Below are 11,649 nucleotides of genomic sequence, written 5' to 3' on the forward strand. Positions count from 1 at the left end.
TTAAATCTACGATCTATTAATATGAATTCTAATTTATCGTAAATCAATTACTTAATCTTATCCTAAGATAAAAATAAAAATAATTTATTTTATTTTTGGATTGCTTTGAATTACATTTTTAATTCTAATCTTTTTACCTTTGAATGAAATAATTTGTGATTATTTAATTTTAATTCTCACTTTTTATATGAAATTATTTTTTAATTCTCAAATTTGAATTTTCATAATTTAATAATAAAATTTATTCATGAACAAAAGTACCTACCCTGTCTTTCCTTTTAATTCGTCACAATTGATTTCCGTTTCAATTGTTGTCACTCACCCCACCACTTTGACATCACTCTCTGAATTATAAGCTAAGATATAATTTTTTATTTTATTTATATTCAGTTATATACTAATTTTAAAATTTAATATAGTGTATACATTGCAGACTATAAATATATATATATATATGTTTTTTAATAATAATTTTTATTACTTTAACAATATTATTATTATATCAATGGTATTTTAGAAACTAAAAGCAAATAATTTAGATTCATTCCACACATAACCTTACTTTTTAAAATTATTTCATGCGATTGTATGGGCAGAGAGTGAGGAGTGACAATATGAGCCCATTAATTTGATACACCATTAGATTTAATAACTCTCGTCACGACATATTAGTTGTCTTACATATTTAATATATATGTTTATTTTAATACATGTTAAAAAAATATCACATCGTAACTTATATTAAAGCGATAGTAAAATTGTCAAACATTTTTAGCAAAATCGAAACATACCCAGCACCCTACAAAATTAGGTATTTAGTGATAAATATGACATCGACAATGGGAGAATTTGAACAAACTATGTCTTATTTTCCTTTCTTATACTTCTTTTAAAAGGGGAAATAATTTTTTTCTATTTTAATAAAACGTTTGATATAAAATAAGTTTTTACATTTCTAAAATTCATGATTCTTAAGAATGTTATTGAAAATTTTTAATTCATAGATTTACATAATTCTATATTTGGCTAATTTTAAACATTCGCAGGAATATTTAGTATTCTTTTATAAAAATCTTATATTTTTATGTTTAGTTTAAATGTAACATTTCTAGAAATTCATGTTATTTTTTTTAAATTATATTTATTTAATTTTTTATTTAAAAATAATAAATTCCTTCTAGTATATAAAATATTAAGACACACAACTATTTTAAAAAGTCAAAAAATGTCATTTTTTTTTACACATTATATATATATATATATGTTTGTGTGAGAGGATAAGGAGTGTTTTAGTTTTTTTTATTTGTTAAAAAATTTCCCTAGTCCATGAGAATCTACCCCATAGAAATTTTTTTATGAGAAAGTTAATTAAAAATAAATCATAAAAATGTTATTTTCTCGTGATTTATTTTTAAAAAAAATTGTCTCAAACATGAGAATATAGATTTTCAATTTAACCTTCTTTGTTCTAAAAGTTTATCCTATATCAAACGCTTGCTAGTTAGTAATAAATGTGTTGTTTGTGTTATTAATGTACAAATAAAAATAAATTATTATAAATGAAGATTTATTAGTGTTGCTTAGTAGTTGTAATTTAATTGTTTATATTTTAAGAAGAATATAAAAAATATTTTGAAAAAAAAAAATTCTTCCTAGAAAACACCAAAATCCCTATTTACTTATATAATAAAATAGATAAGTGTTTAATCTTCAACCTTTAAATTATATGATTATGATATAACATATGATATTATACGTAACATAGAGTATCTTACTATCAAATAATATAATTAATTATAATGACGTGATTACGATATAAAATAATATATCTTGTATTAAAATAATACAATTATTAACCATTTTAGTATTAAATTAACAATATATAATTATACCAAATGATAGCAAAAGCAAGAGTAAACAATATGTTTAGTTTTTCTTTTTTTCTAATTGAAATGAACATAACACAAATGGAATGAAAATTTAATACTAAAAACGCAAAAAAAAAAATTGAAAATATTTTCAAGAATGCCCTTAATTATTTAATATTTATTGTCCCACATTATATGGTGTTGTTCCATTTAATTTCCTTTCTCTTGCTTCTTTAGAAAAAAAAATAATTTTCAAATGATCATTCTTGCGCGATCTCTATTGTTCGTGTTCTCAATTTTGTTAGAAGAGATAAATTACAGGTATGAGATTTTGCCTCATTGCATAAGGTGAGGATCGAATTTACGACCTATCAGTATAAATCTGATATATTACTTGTCCGACTACTCGATTTATACTTGTGACCAAAATATTCTTTTTATTTGTTGTGCTGTATCTGCAAGAGTACTTGAGATTTATTCCTTAAACTGTTTGATGATGGAGATGCAAGTGATAAGTGATGGGGTGGGCTTGCCAAATTTGAGACGTCAGTGGACATGATAATCAAGTTATATCACTAGGCGTGATAACCCAATTATGTTAAACAGACTCACAAGACATAATACCAAATTAATTACTTTTTGAAAAGATCAAAAACTTGATAGCCCAGCTTTATATAACACCAAATTAATTAGTTTAATGTTTGGTTATATATATAATAACATATACAAGTGCTTGAGATTTACTTTTTAATTTACTTGACGTGGTTAGGCGAAAGAGAAGTGATGTTAAGCTTATTCTACATGTTATTAAATATAGTATCTAAGGTCAAATAATATCTACCATCTTATAAACATTAAACAACTTTCACAATACGCAACATTAAAGTGTAAGCAATATTTTTAACCATTTTAGCAAGGTCATAAGGTGGACAAATTACTCCACATAAGAACAGGGATTAAAGAAAGTTTGGCATTAATAATGGAGGGAAAGCAGGTAATTTAGTTACTTGTTACTTAAGGCTTAACGTACCTTTCATACTTGTCATTTTTATTAGGCTTCATATTCCATCATTAATGCTACACTTAGTTCATCAAATCTCTGATTTTATGTTACAATCTTATTAAAATAATTCGACAATTCCATTTTAAACTCATAATCTCACATTTACCATAAAATATTAATTATTACTTAAACCATCTTGAGAGATTATATGGCTATCATATTAATTCTTAGTTTCAGCCTTGAAATTAGGTAAAACCTGGAGGATTTGCTATGATAATATTGTAGGATTATTATTGGACTACGTACATGGAGTTCAAAATGAAAGATATTGCAAGGCTTGAATATCATCATCATCATCATTATCCTCACAAATTCACTTTCACGCATCTTTAGATAGGGTCAACTTCTTACTCTTTAATCATCTCATAATTTTGTAAGGCTTGAAGAATCCAAAAATTAAAATTTAAAGTTGACATTCAAATTAAGTCAAAGAAGAGTTAGCTTGTTAGAGAGGCTATATATAATTGATGGATGGCTTGCCAATTGCCATGAAGCGAGAAAACAATCTAAAATAAAAGGAAAGAAAGCTACGTACAGTACTGCTATAATAGAGGAATCATTCATAAATTGAAACAGCAAATATTCACTTTCAACAGTGTTGAGAAATTCTTAGATATTATATCATTTCATGGTTTAACTAAGAATCTATGAACACTATTGAGCAAGAAAATGACAGGTGTACTGTGCTAGCTAATAATATCTTGTTCCCTTCGAGTAAACATTACTATAACCTCAGGTTTACTAATTGTACACATTAATTCTTTGCCTGCGACAGTTAAGAGTTAATTAAAACTAGCCGATATATTAAATGAATCAAAACTCAAGTACTATGTAAATATATCAAGACCATATACCGTTACTGATAACTCTTGTGATTTTTTTTTTTTTTTTTTTTGGGGGGGGGGTGTCTAAATCCACTATGGTTGTGTTTAAATAGCTAGGTTATTTAACTCTATTTTTAAAAATTTGAAACTTATGTTTCGAATTTGGGTCCAAAATATATTAAATTTGAACTCAAAAAATAAAGAACCCCTAGACAAGTGTCGTTTAAAATAATAAATTTTGAAATGTAAATATATCAAATTATAGATTTCAAACGATACAATTTAATCTATCTCTAGAATTATTCTAATGTAACACCAAAAAAATGAGAAAAAATAGATATGCACTTGCCGACACATGTAAAGTATAAATAAAACAATGAAATATAGATGTCGCTAGACACAACAGCTCTTCCCCGGCCGGTGGTCTTCTTTGTTAGAAAGCAACTCTTATCTATTCATTTGTCTGTTTTGTTTGGGCCTTGGATATTTGACAATGGAATCTTTTTTGAGGGTTTTCCATTTAAAAAAAAAAAATATGCTTATTAATCACCAACTCTATATATTAATTATTTAAGTTAATGTATCGAAAAGAATCTTTAATGTCTAAGGTAGATAGAAAGAAGAAAAATATATATATATTTCGCTTTATTTTATCTTAACTCCTTAATTTTGTTTTCTTCCATATCAATATATGCTAGTTCCAAAAGCAACACAAGAAACAGTATTAATGCAGCTTAATTATATCTATATATCAGCCATGCACCCAGTTAGCAGTTCATGTGTCTTTGTTCGTCATGTTCCAGCCCATATATGAACATCGACAACTAAGGTCTCTATTCAGTTCACTGAAAGGCCTTGTTGCTTGCATGGAGGGCCATGGCTATGAATTAAAATCGTATCCTCATCTTCAAATATATATAGATAGATAGATAGATAGATTTCATTTCCAATGTGTCTTAATCTCAGAAGCTGTTGATCAAGATCGATCAAACAAGCAAGGCACTATTTTGGAAGGAGTAAGACACTGTTTGGGGAAGGGCCAAAAATTCTACTTGGACACATTGATAAATATAGTTTCCACCATACACTAATCAGGGTACGTACTAGGTCTTCTTCACCTTAGCCATCCATGCCACATCTTTTTTTTTTTTTTCCTTTTTTTCTTCAAAACAAAAATGTGAGTTAATTTATGTTTCCACAAAACGTCAAAATACTTTCGGCACAGTATATTCCAAAATGATTTGCATTTTAGCGATGACATGAGGAAAAAAAAAAGTGTCACTATTTTGAGTCAAATAGATTAATTTCTCTTGTTGCGTCTAGTTCAAAGAAAAGAAAGAAAGAAAGAAGTTCTAAGCTTTTTAGTTATTTTAGGTTGGTTTTGACAAAGTTATTGGCTTAAACCTAGCTACCTAATATCTAATTAAGGTACAACAATATATAAATAGGCTTCATTAATAATTATCAGACCATAGAGAATATATTCCTAAACTTAATTAATTTCCAAGAAGCTAGAGACCATAAGTCATCGCGAGCTCGATCACGACTAAATACTCATCGTCCACAACCACTTTACTCAACTTAGGAAAATCTTCATTAATCTTTGTTGGAATCTCATATTAATTAACCAAATTAGTGAAATGGGTGCTTTTTTTATGAAAATCACATGCACTGATTATTTCGTAATAAAAATAAATAATTACAAAAAAAAAGAAACAAATTTCTATGATGATTCCAAATGACAAAAAATTGTGTTATTTTTTCTTCAACTTTAGAGAATAATTATATATATACACATATATAAATATTTAATTCTTCATCTCTTAGACAATTATATATTTGTGAAAGAATGTGCCAAATATGGATACGTAATCTCATTGGTGCTAGAGAGAAGAAATTTTGTTACATACCTAACTATATATATAGTAAATACTCGAAATAAAGAACTATACATTGCTAGGAAGAATTAAAGTTAGGTCGTAAGTCACAACTCAATAATGCATGGATAGGCCCCATGCATGGAATTGATTGACAACCATGAACTATGTGGCCATTCCATTGCCATGCACCTTCAAAGATGACCATAAGTGATATAATCTCATCTTGCCAACTTTTGCACAGCCAGGGTTGGTAAGCTTATATAGCACCGCCATGCACACACACATATATATATATGTGTGTGTGTGCAGGCTTGAGCTCTTCTTTCTTTTCTATTTTTAATTTTCTCTTTTTTGTGAGGGGAGCAAATTAAAAAAGAAAAGAAGAGAAGGTAAGTTGGGTTTAAATTTAATGTTATATAGATAGAAATAGAATTAATTTTTTATTAGAATAATATGACTTCCTTAATTTGTTCATTTATTCGAAAATGACAAGCCATTATAATGACTTTAATCTACACCACACACAAATATATAACGTGGGTGTGATACTGTGACAATGGTATTTTTGCAAGTAAAATATAACACCATAATAGGCTTACATCATTTTAATTTTATTTTTATAAGATTATATATATAGCATGATATGTATTTTTTTTATAAAAATAATATAATTAATTAATACTAGCTAAAAACACATTCATGTCCTTGAACTTTTTTATTTTAACCATTTATGGCCCTTAACTTATGGAGATCCTATTATGCCCCTCAAATTATAACAAGGGACCTATTTTACCTCTCGAGTTTCAATTTTAGACTTATCATGTATACCATTATTAAGTTAACACTATACACGAAGTCACGTGCGGTCGAGGAAGATGAGATATGAAATGAGTTTCTCCTCTATATGTTCTCTCTCTCTCTCCAGACCCATTCCCAGTTTCTCCATTGTCGTCAACGTCTCCATCTCTTATATGGTGGTGGAATACTAGTTTTATACAACATCTAATAATAAAATTTTATCAGTTAAACATCAATATATATATTATATTAATATAAAATTTTGATATATATATATACAAACGCATAGCAATGAGAATGGGGATGTTGATAATAGAGACGATGGCGTGCAAGATTTTGGGATTTTAGAAGTATAATAAATCATTCTTTGTAACTTAAAAGAGGCACAATAGATCTCTGCTTAAGTTAAAAAGAGACATAAATAATTGACGGGAAAGAATTTAGAGATAAGAAGACAATTTTAGCCTTAATATTATAGTTGAAACGGGAAACTTCATACAGCACATTTTGTACATCTGAACATTTGAATTTTTTTTTTACACAAATATCATTATAAATAAATTCTCTCTCCATATCTCCAAAGTGACAGAAAAGATCTCCAATATTTCAATAATTCTCACATTTTAAAAATTATTTTATTATTCAAAAAACTTTGATACTTGATTTGAATCAGACCAAATATTATAAATTAAATGAGTGAAAAATTCAATTCAACTCTTATATTAAAGTACACACTATTATTATGACGGATTAGATATCATTACTTTTAATAAAAAAAGGATTATAAAATTACCATTAAGATTAATCTTCCCAAGATGAGCGGAGTCTAGTCTTCATATAATATGTTGCAATTTGTAATTCTAACAGAAAAATTATGTACAAAAATAATTATATAAAAGTGTGCATATTTGTAAATAAATGGTTGGTGGAGGATGATAAGGTAAAGTGACACGTTGTTGAGACAGATAGATATATGTATATGTATGTATGTAAAGAAAAACAGGTGGGGGGTCACAATCAAACTGTAGTACAAAATATGATACTTTTTCTCTCACTTTTATCTCTCTCTCTCACTGCTTTCTCACTTTCCAGAGGGGTCTCTTTCAGCCTGAAAAAATGGGGAGAGAGAGAGAGGATAGATGTCAAAAAGCAACAGCTCACCTCTTAGATTTGTGGGTCCCATGCAATTCCCCCCTCCTTAGATTTCTTCGCCTACAACCGCATACCCCTCCTCGATGTGACCCTTTTTCCTTCCCTTCTAAATAAAATTAAAATATATTAAATAAAGTTTTGAATTAATAATTGTGATTTAATTTTTATATCTTTAAAGTATAAATTAAAATTAAATATTTTTATTTATACTTGTAATATTATAAGATTAAATCTTAGTGCTTAAATTTTATTTTTTCTTTTAAATAAAAATTATAATAGTATTAATTTTAATATATTTCGTTTCTTAATAAAATTAAATAGTAAGTTTTACTCTCACTTCTTTTGTAGTTTAAATTATTTTCTATAAATTTTTTATATGATTTACCTTTTAAAAAATTTCATTTCGATTCCTTCGGACTAAGAATAATTGTAGATAATACTATTAATATAAAAAAAAATACAATAAGTGCCTTGTATTTTACCCTTTACTCTTTGGCAATCTCCATCGAATATTTCAAAATGACCGAATTAGTCTTATATTTTTAGAATTTCTCTATTTCTCACTCTTCTCATATTCTAATTTATGATAATTTGTATGTTACAATCAATTTTCTAATGGGTAAATTATATAAAATTTCTTATACTTAGGGTCATATGAAACTTATCTCCTATATTTTCGATTGTATCAAAAAATCACCTTACACTTTCAAAATATTACAATCAGCCACAATTTGTTATTATTTTACATAATTTTATGCAATCTATTGGTTGATTAATGCTAAATTTTATATTTTTTTGATATATTAAAATTATATATGTAGAATTATGTATTTTATATGTAGATTATTGTACAAAATTATGTAAAATAACAACAAATTATGGCTGATTGCAACATTTTGAAAGTATAAGGGGTTTTTTTGATACAATCGAAAGCACAGGAAGATAAGTTACACATGATCATAAGTGCAAAAGGATTTCATATAATTTACCATTTTCTAATTACTTTGCATGCAGATGCAATAATTAGTTTTTTTTTTTTTTTCTCTCTTTCTCTCTGGTTCTAATTCGTTTTCAACTACAACCTATCATCGATAACATGGTTGACTTCCCTCTTTCTCTTTCTCTCTCTTCTAGTATTATAGTTTTCGACAATTTATCTATCACAATTAGTTTTCTAACTACTTTGTCTACAATAATAAGTTTTTCTCTTCTCATTTTTTTCTTTTTCTTTCTTGTTTTAACCTATTTTCAACTACAACTTGTCATCAATGTCATCGTTGTCTTCCCCTCTCTATCTGTCTTTCTTTTTCCCTTCTATTTTTGACAATAAAACCCTAACTCAACAAAATCATTAGAGTTCATTCCATTCCCCTGTTGCTAATACTGCATAGAGTGAACTCTAATTGAGGTTTTGAGCGTCCATTTATGTTTGGTGTTGGAGGATTTTGATTTCTTCCATTGAAGTTTCTAGTGCCAATTATTATTTGATGCTGGGGCTTTTGATTTTTTTGGGGATTATCTCTTTCCAAAAATGGAATTTAAAGCAGAACCATATCAACAATGGGGTTCAATAGCTTTTTTTTTTTTTTTTTATACATCAAAAAACATTTTTTTGAAAATAGTATACAGATTTCATCTAAAAAATAACATATTATATATGTTATATTATCATTTTACAACTATGATTTATATAAGTTAGACAACAATAATATTAATAGTAAATTCTAATTTTAACTGATGCAGTGGACTAAGGTACGTAGATTAGATATTTGATTATTTTTTACGGAATTATATATATATATATAATCTGGGCACCAGAACTGATCACATGGGAAGCACGTGCCTGGAGTAGGGATTTCGAAATGAAAATAGTCAAAGTTGTGAATTTAGACATTATTGGTTGCTGTCTATGCTGAGGGTTCACATCTTATTCACATGAGGGTGGAGACTCTTAAGAGATGCAATGTGTTGTGGGCCCACATAGAAAAGGCCCACTGAGCCAGCTGAGGGCCCATGTCTGGCCCAAAAAAGGGGTCTGCCGACTGGCCGAGAAAGGACAGAGTTGCCATAAAAAGTTTAGTAGTAAGCCATCTCATTCCATTGTTAGGAGTGAGATTTTCAGATCTTCGCATCTTTAATTGGTGGGATGGACTGACTGACTGACCTGATGATGGAATGTTTACTTGACAATATGTGGTTTCCTCACTCTTTAGTCCAAGGTTTTACATCAATGGGTGGGTCACTAACATCACACATATCCCCCAGTTACAGTATTTTATGGATCGGGTTGAATCCTGTCCATTTTTATATTTAATTTAATACTCTTTTCTAAAGACAAAATTCAGAATCAAAATGTAGCATGCATGCATGTGGGTCTTATTTATTTAAAAAATGGCAAGTTATTGGAACCTTATAGATAATTGCATGATGTATTAATAAATACAGTTGGATTAAGCACTTGAATTAATTAAAATAATTGAACCAACACACACACACACACACACACGCCCTCTTAATTAATTTAATATGCGACCTGGGCTGAGATTTTTCGACAAACTTAACTAAAATTGTGACATGTAACAAGGAGGGTGGGCCCAAGGGTGTGTTAATCAGGTTTATGAATAGTAAACAAGAAGACTGATAAGAGCAAGACAAGGAAAAGTTGGATGAGAAATGACTAATTAATGATGATTAGGGAGACAAAAGGGTTCGGTAATTAATCAGTAGTGGCTGCCCTCAAGTTGATGTTGAACCCACAAATTGATCTGATCAGCTAGCTAAGCTAGGGTTGACCTGACTGACCCAGATATTTATATCTATATCTATATCTATCCATCCATCCATCTATATATGTGTGTGTGTGAGTTTTTAAAAGTGAGATTATTATTATTATTATTAGTTAGGAGTTAGGAGTTAGGAGTTAGGAGGCAAGAAAACAGGAAAACAGTATTAATGCTTTTGTTTTCTTTCCTTGATGATGTTTGGGGTGACAAAAGGAAGCTCCGGCGAATCCTTAACTCATTGCTGCATCTTGTTCTAATTGTGTTTTTGCTTCCTCACAACCCCCACCCCCACCCCCCTCTAATTAATCATTTCTTTAATTATCTTTCAGGAAAAAATTAAGGACACGATACTTAAAAGTCGCACGCACATATATATATAAATATTTTATTAATGCTTTGCTACAGTACGTAATAGGGATTTAGACTTGAAAGTAGCCATCTAATTAATGGGTATTTTGTTTAAAGCACAAAGTTTTTGAGTCATCTAAATATTGTTATTAATAAGGTATTGATATAGAAACGCTAAACCCTAAACAGTATATGTATATGTATGTATATATAAATATTTAAAAAATATAGCATTATGAGTTAGTTAATTTACTGGGTTTTTTCCTCTTAATTTATAAGCAATAATGGAAAAAGAAAAAAAGAAAAGAAAAAGTAACAATATATGGAGACATTAACATGCGTGGAGAGAGACTGTCTGTGTTTGTAGTAAAGTAAGGAGAAAGTTTGTGAACAAAAAGAGAGAACTTAAGGACCAAAAGAAGGTACGTAGGTTTAGGTTTAGGTTTAGGCTTAGGCTTAGGCAGGAGTTGGCTTTTGTAAGATGATATATCAGATAGCAGAGTGGATGTACAGCTTACAAAGCGTGTGTTGATAATGATTCTAATCCTTGGATTTGAATATTGGGGCAATTGCAGGAATCTATGCCAATAACAGGGGCCACCCTTGAGAACATATCAAATGAGAAGATACATGTGGTAGGGTTTGGTTGACATAAATGTAGTCCATTCTTCATCATCATCATCATCATATATCTATATATATAACTACCCAATTGTAATTATAATAATAATCTCAATAAGTAATTCTCATGTTATTATTTTGGTAAGAAGGATTCCATCACTTCTAAACATAGATAAAACGAGTATGTTATATCAATTAAGATAGTAATTTGTCCAAATTCTCTTATTTGTGAGTTCTTAATCGTTAAAAATTATTATAATAACAGAATATATTAATTATTTTTTTATTATTAATTTTATTAAAAAAGTAAGT

This window comes from Diospyros lotus, unplaced genomic scaffold (assembly GCF_014633365.1).
Source record: "Diospyros lotus cultivar Yz01 unplaced genomic scaffold, ASM1463336v1 superscaf1, whole genome shotgun sequence".
Lineage (NCBI taxonomy): Eukaryota > Viridiplantae > Streptophyta > Magnoliopsida > Ericales > Ebenaceae > Diospyros > Diospyros lotus.